This window comes from Schistocerca serialis, chromosome 8, assembly GCF_023864345.2.
Source record: "Schistocerca serialis cubense isolate TAMUIC-IGC-003099 chromosome 8, iqSchSeri2.2, whole genome shotgun sequence".
In the NCBI taxonomy this organism is placed as follows: Eukaryota; Metazoa; Arthropoda; class Insecta; order Orthoptera; family Acrididae; genus Schistocerca; species Schistocerca serialis.
In genome coordinates, this window is record NC_064645.1 from 378,392,162 (window position 1) to 378,399,534 (window position 7,373).

At 37.2% G+C, this 7,373-nt stretch overlaps 1 protein-coding gene across 5 annotated transcripts in view; it reads right to left on the bottom strand.

Annotated features, from left to right (window-relative positions):
- Nucleotides 1-6,719, bottom strand: part of LOC126416405 (minichromosome maintenance domain-containing protein 2-like) — a 70,921-nt gene extending 64,202 nt beyond the window's left edge. For 3 of the 5 annotated variants that reach the window (XM_050084115.1, XM_050084116.1, XM_050084113.1), the window contains exon 1: nucleotides 6,382-6,719. The gene's annotated coding sequence lies outside the window, so the exon portion shown is untranslated. Of the gene's footprint in view, nucleotides 1-196; nucleotides 539-6,381 lie in introns of those variants that run through there. The other 2 variants (XM_050084117.1, XM_050084114.1) reach the window with 1 other exon arrangement.
- Between the last annotated feature and the right edge of the window lie 654 nt (nucleotides 6,720-7,373).

Below are 7,373 nucleotides of genomic sequence, written 5' to 3' on the forward strand. Positions count from 1 at the left end.
CTTACAGACTTTTATGTTACAATAGTGTGTTACAGTCAATTTCAACTGAGCTAATCAAATCCTGATTCCATTCTACAAAATCCTGATTCCATTCTTTCTAGTAACCTATTTCAGTTTTCCAAAAACTAGTTAGCTAAAAGATATTAGTAATTAAAGACTGGCCACATCCAAAATTACTTTTGTATTTCATGCTTACCAGATTCCAGGATTTGACATTATACTTGTGTTGCCCTAATACTTTTTAACCAGACAACACTCTTCACTATTCAGTGAAGTCCTTAATTAAGAGCTTGCATAAATTATCAAAATTTCTAACATGGCAATTTTACATGTGTAAACTTCCACCCTGCAGTTTAATAACAGGGTGTATACTTCGACAAGGAAAAAGAATTCCCAGATTTTTCCCGGATCTACCGGTTAAAAATACACTTCTCCCGGGTGAAAATACACTTTTTCCGTTTTAAGTGACAGTATATTTTCCCTTGGAATTGTAAAACTTATCCTTTGAATCGACAGGGTTTTATACAGCTGCGTAGAATTTCCCGGCGCTTTAGAAAACGAAACTCAGGGGGAAAAACCGCGTTTTGGAAAGATCTTTGCTGTGCAGCAACATGTACGCTGCATATTTTCGTGTTACCAAAGTATAAATTCGAATTACACCAACAGGAAAAGTTAATGGTTTAATTTAATATTCATAGTGTTGCTATAAGAAAAGCAAAGCTTTCGCATATAATATTTATCTCGAAGATTAATAAGCTACAAGAGAAGCTAAGCTTTCACATTAATGTTCATCTGTTTAGCGCATGTTACACTTTGAGAGACATCACACAAATACGCGAGTAAAATTTTTAATACCGACTTAAATCTTTGGGCTCTAAATTCTTCTAAATGGCTCGTCATCAATGAGTTGATTTAAAAAGGGAGCAAACATTCTGTGATTTAAGAAATTCATCGTACATTCTCGCACATAGTTCATTTTGCGTAAAAGGCAAATTTACTTTGAAAATAACGCTTTTCGAACAACTATTCGCAATATTTTCCCGCGACCTGTAAGAAATAGATTCATTTCAGCAGTTGCCAGAGAGCCCCAGATAAGAAGCGTCACCGCGCTTGTGCAGCTACCCTGACAGTGCACATTCGTATGTACAGATTCCCAATGACGTAGGCCTCGACCTGACAGGAAGCTTTTCAGTGTGGTTTTCGTGACGTAAATTTTCTTGGAGTACCAGTACTGTATTATCTCGTGTTTGGTTCTTTATTATGGCGTAATACCATATGCGCTAGAAGATGAAAACGTGCACTTGAAATGCAGCGAACAGTTGAAACTAACCAATAGTGTGCAATTAAACACATTGTTTCGAATACATTGGCTGCCTCAGCTGGAAAGCTTAATAAAAGCCAAATTTCTTTAGCAAACCGACAAAAATAACTTTATTGTTCCGCAAGGCGATTAATGCTTAACTGTCAGAAAGGTGGAAATAAAATAAAATTTAAAACTAGTAACATATTTTGGCCTTCCGTAATTAAAGTGTGCAGTGCAGTGCCGCGCCACTTCAAACAACATTCTTAAACCGCACGTCACTGTATTTCGCTCTGTGGAACTCAAAAGTGTATATTTTGTAATGGCTGTCATCAAACTTATTTCAGGACAGTGGAAATTGAACACAAAAAGCACCTCCCAATTAGTACTGGGTAGGATTACTTGTAACCAGGAGAACAAGAACTGTTTAAAAAATCTGGACTCTTTATTGCCTATTAACTAACAACTTGCTCTTCAGTGTGACAAAAGACAGGATACCTAAAACCAGTAAAGACAAGAAACAGGCAAGACAGTACACATTTCTTCAATCCTTAGGTCCTAATGATTTTTCTCTCTAATCTTGCTACAGCTTTACATGGCGTGCTTTCCTTTCAGCGAAAGAACTATCACCTTATAAAGTTCGTCAAACGTTTTGCTACATGAAAAATAGAAATGTCGTTGTCTAATACCGAAAAAGCTGTTAATACAAATAGTACCGGTACCCAAGACTGGTGTGGTTTCTCGATCGGATTGCGTCTATTTTGTCACTGTGTGCTGGATAAAACTGAATAGACCTTTCTTATTGATGCAACAAGCTCTCAGAGAGATCATTTTACAAAGCATGGGTTGCACAGAAACAATTTTGGTAAAACAATTCTGTGCAAAGAAATATTAGAAAAAATTGACAAACCACAAGAACAGATACATCCACCCATAACACTGCCAGTGAAGGAAGAAAAGGAAGAGTCACCACTTTGCCCTATAAAGGAAAAATCAGTGTTATTACCAGCAGAAGAACCAGTGTTGTCACCTCCAGAAGAAGAAGTTGTGACACCACCAGCTGAAGAAGAAGCACCACCTTCAGAGATCCTGCAACCAAGATATGGGAGAGGAGAGAGAAGAAAGAAACAGCTAAAGGACCAGGATTTTGTATACAATGAAGCCAGCAGCAGCCGACCAATTCACAAGAGGCAACCACCTGCGAGAAGTCAGGATTTTTGTTGGCCCCAGATCAGCAACAGCACACCATAACAGACATGGGGATCAACAATCTGACAAGCACACCACTCGTAGGTAATGTAAAAAATATAAACTGTGATTCAAAGTCAAACTGTATCCAGATAAACAAAAAGGGAGATAATATGCTGACATTACTTCAAGTTAATATTTGTTGTATTAGAAATAAGATGTTAGAATTGGAACATTTCTGTAAGATTAAGAATGTTGATGTAATATGTGTATGTGAGCATTGGTTAGTTGCAAATGAGGTAGATATGTTTGTACCTCAAGGATACGTCACTGCAGACATAATGTGCAGAAAGCAGAGGCGAAATGGTGGGGCTGGGATCTTTATCAGAGATAATTTCAACTTTACAAAAATAGATGTATCATCTTACTGTACAGAGTTAGATGCAGAATTTAGTTGTATAAAAATGACTGATGAAAATCTAATAATTGTAAGCCTATACAGATCTCCCAATGGCAACATTGATACATTTTTTGAAAGATTTGAACTACTGGTTAGAAAAATACTAATGCATAAAACAAAGATTGCCATATGTGGTGATCTTAATATAGAAATGGTAAACACAAGTAATGAGCCCTCAAGAACTTTTCTTAATTTATTAAGGTCCCTTAATCTGTACTGTACCATCCAGTGTCCAACACGTAAAAATTCATGCATAGACAATATTATTGTGAATTTTCCCCGTGGCAGCTACACTGTTAGCCTTGCAAATGGGTGCTTTGCAGACCACGACCCATTGCTTCTCAATCTCTTTAGTAAGCAACCAAATTGCACTAGTGTGCACAATATGACATGGGTAAGAAGACAAAAAGAAGAATACATTATGTCATTTATTCGTATACTAGAGGATGCAAGTTGGGACTTTGTCTATAAGTGTTCATCTGAGAAGTCTGATGTTGAAACTACCTTTGAAAACTTCCTTAAAAATTATACAGAATTATGGTATTCATGCTCACCACTAATTAAAACCAACTCTTCTGGAACATATAAAAATAAAAAGCTGGAATGGTACACAGACGAACTGGTCCAGATAAGAAAAAACATGCTCGTACTATACACAGCATATAAAAATGCATGTAAACAAAGATCAGAGCAGGAGGGCACCTTTTATGCAGCATACCAAAAATGTAAAAAATTCTACAAACTTAAGCTGATACAGACAAAAAAGGCTGTTTATGAAGGGTACATAGAAGGTGCAACAAACAAGTGCAAGGCAGCATGGCAGATTGTAGCACAAGAAAATCCCACACGTCACACACATGAAACTCAGCTCACTCCAAGGGAACTAAATGACTACTTCATTAGCTCAATTAAAGAAATTGAAAGTAAGATAGAAAAAAACAGATACATCTGCAAGCGATTTACTTAATGCCCTTCCACCAGTAGATCATGTCTTTAACTGGTATAGTATCACACCTGCTCAGATTAAAAGAACAGTCACAAAATTTTCAAATTCTAAAAGTATGGACTGCTACTGGCTCTCCAATTACATAGTAAAAAAAACTGTAGACTCGATCGCTAAACCATTGGCATTCATATTTAATAAATGTTTACAGTCAGGAGTGTTTCCCGACTCCCTCAAAATTTCCAAAGTTATTCCAGTGTTTAAAAAGGGTGACAAACATCTTCCTAAAAGTTATCGCCCAATCTCAATTGTGCCAATATTTTCTAAAGTATTTGAGTCACTTATGTACACTCAATTAAGTAGCTATTTTGAGACACACAACCTTTTGAGCAATAGTCAGTTCGGATTCCGACAGGGCAGAAATACCACTGCGGCCATCCTGGAAATTGTTGACCAGACATTAACAGCCTTTGAAGACCGGAATATGGTGTCACTTGTCTTGTGTGATCTGAGCAAAGCTTTTGACTGCATTCCCTTTGGCACCCTGGTTGCAAAACTAGAATTTTATGGTGTATGTAACCCAGCATTAGCAGTAATAGAGTCATATCTTCATAATAGAAGACAGTTTGTCTCAGTTAAAAATAATTACTCCCCTGTAGCAGCAGTTAGTACTGGTGTACCACAGGGCTCGGTTCTGGGACCCTTCTTCTTCATCATAGCCATCAATGACCTACCTCATCACATAAATAGTACTACCATATGCTATGCAGATGACACAACCCTCCTCACCTCACATCAGAACATCTCAGCTTTGGACAATAACACACAGGAATCACTCAAATCAGCCATCCACTGGTTCACATCCAATAAATTACTGTGTAACTCAGAGAAAACACAACAGCTTCTCTTAGGGTTACCCAAAACCATAGAAAACAAAACTGTAAAACTATTAGGAATGCATATTGATTCCAAACTTAATTGGGAAGAACACGTAAATCAGGTTTGCAAAAAGCTTTCAAGAGTCTCCTATCTCCTTTGGAAACTTAGGGACATGATTAGCATGAACTTTCTGAGAACAATGTACTGTGGACTCTTCCAGTCACATATTACATATGGCCTTCTCATATGGGGGCACAGCTCTCACAGTAACAAAATTTTGTTGATGCAGAAAAGAATGCTGCGCATAATGTGTAAAGTCGGTCCCACGGAGCACTGTCGTCCTCTCTTTATAAGGCTAAGACTGTTGACCATTGTAAACTTGTATATTTATATCTCTGTGTTACACATTAAAAACAATGGTATGGAAGGTGTTGTCAGGGACGAAATTCATAACTACAACACTAGAAGGAAGGCAGATTATGATATACCAAGACACAGACTAACAAAAAGTAGTAACTCACACAAAGTGAATACCTTAAAAATATTCAACAAACTACCGCAATCTGCTCGGGACATGCCCACAAAAATTCTTAAACAAAATTTGTACAATTGGTTATCTGACAATCCATTTTATTCTATGCAAGAATATTATGATCTGAGTAGCACAGAGATAAACCTGTAATTGCATAATTAACTTAATTAACTACTATATATACTGTTACAAAATATTTCATATCTAATACCTTTGTATTTCAACTGTGTTAGGTAACTACTTTATTTGCCAGTGTTATGATGTGTTACGTAACTACTGTGTTTGCTACTACAATGTAACTCATTTTTGGTACCTTTGTATGTATCTGAAACAAGAATATGTATTAAGCATTGTAGTCACCTGCTTAAGGTTTATGTTATTTGTAAGTTACTCATATGCTAATTATATCTATGCCTTATATATAGTGTCTGGAATATTAATATTATTTTATGTACTGACGAAGCCTATTTCATCTTGCATGATCAATGGCTAATAAAGAATCTTGAATTAATTGCAACACACTCCATATACGCGAGCCTGTTTTGGCAATGATGATCATTTTAATAATACGACAGAATATAATTCACTTAGCACCATAATGAAATACCTACTTGGCCTACTACAAGCAAAAGGCTTTACGTTAGGAAATAGTTTCACATTTCATTCATACGCTCCAGTTTCTCACGCACGAGACCGAAAAGCAGTAGTAACAATTTTCTGTATAAATTTGGTATCGTCATATTCTTCCATAATTTGTGATTCCCCGTTTCTTCTTTTCTCGTTCTAACAAAGTCGTATCACTAATTCTGTAACTATTTCTACCACTGTCAAAACTCATTCTCCGGTTAACTTTATTAACCCTGCCACAATCACCGATTTTGTTATCCAGCGATTACTCTCCGGTTAGGCGTTATTACGTGTTCGTACAATTCGTTTTCCGCGCTTCTCAGAATGGAACTAGCGGCTGTAAGCCGGGGACTACAACTGGCCCTGTCTAGTGTAGCGATATGGTCAAATATTTTCTGTGAAATTTTCACTTTCTTGGATACACCGAGAAAATAATACGTAATCTTTCTCACCTGTTATTCCTGGTAGTCGTTTATTTCCATTCTGGTGGTCTGAATCTGTGGATTTCGCTAATAATTATAACAACGCTGAGCATTCGCAAACCGAATCAACCACATAAACAAGCAGCAATTGGCATTCACCGCTTCCGCTTTATTCCGCTCAGCTCGCATAGCCCCGTCTCGTATTGTCTGCAGGAAAGTTTATTTCTAGATGTGACGAGGATTCCCCTGGCAGAGACATCACGTACACTATGCACGCATTCATTCAGAAATCAACTTAAAATGTGTCCAAAAGCCAGCAGGGGTGCATTTCAAAATCATATGAGTAACTGATAGACCGACGTGCGCTGGATGCTAGTTGCTTAGTAGACTGTTTCTATGTTTCGATACAGTGTATCGATACGTGGAACTGTGTGTGTGTGTCAGTGTTTCGGAACGGCTGTGGTTCACTGTTTCGAAACAGTGGTGTTTCATTTCACCCCTGTCTCGGACAACCGGACAAGATTCGATCTCAAGCCACACACAGAAACTGTATCGTTGTTTCAAAATAAGGCTGTTTCAGTCCACTTGTGCTTGGAACGTACTAATTGTATCGAAACAGCGATGTTTCATTCCGCTCTGTCGGACGAGATTCGGGCTCGGCACAGGTACTGAAACACAACATAACACTTCATGAAACACTTTCAGGAGTGTCGAAATCTTTTTGACACGCAATAGCATGAAGCTTAAGATATCCGAAAATAAAGCTTCGTTTCTAGCTGACTGTCCTATTCCGAAATGGCGTAACATCTGCTTTATAAACACTAACCAAATAATAAAACAACGCATTCAAAATAATAAATATGTGAAAATCATTCTGTTAAATTACACTTTTTTTATAAAATACGCTTCTCTGTTCATGTACAGTTATCATATTAAGAAACGCAAGTAAGCCTACAACATTTTGAATAAAAGAAGGCATAGAGTGACAGTTATTAGACATATACATAAATTCGATGTAAGTA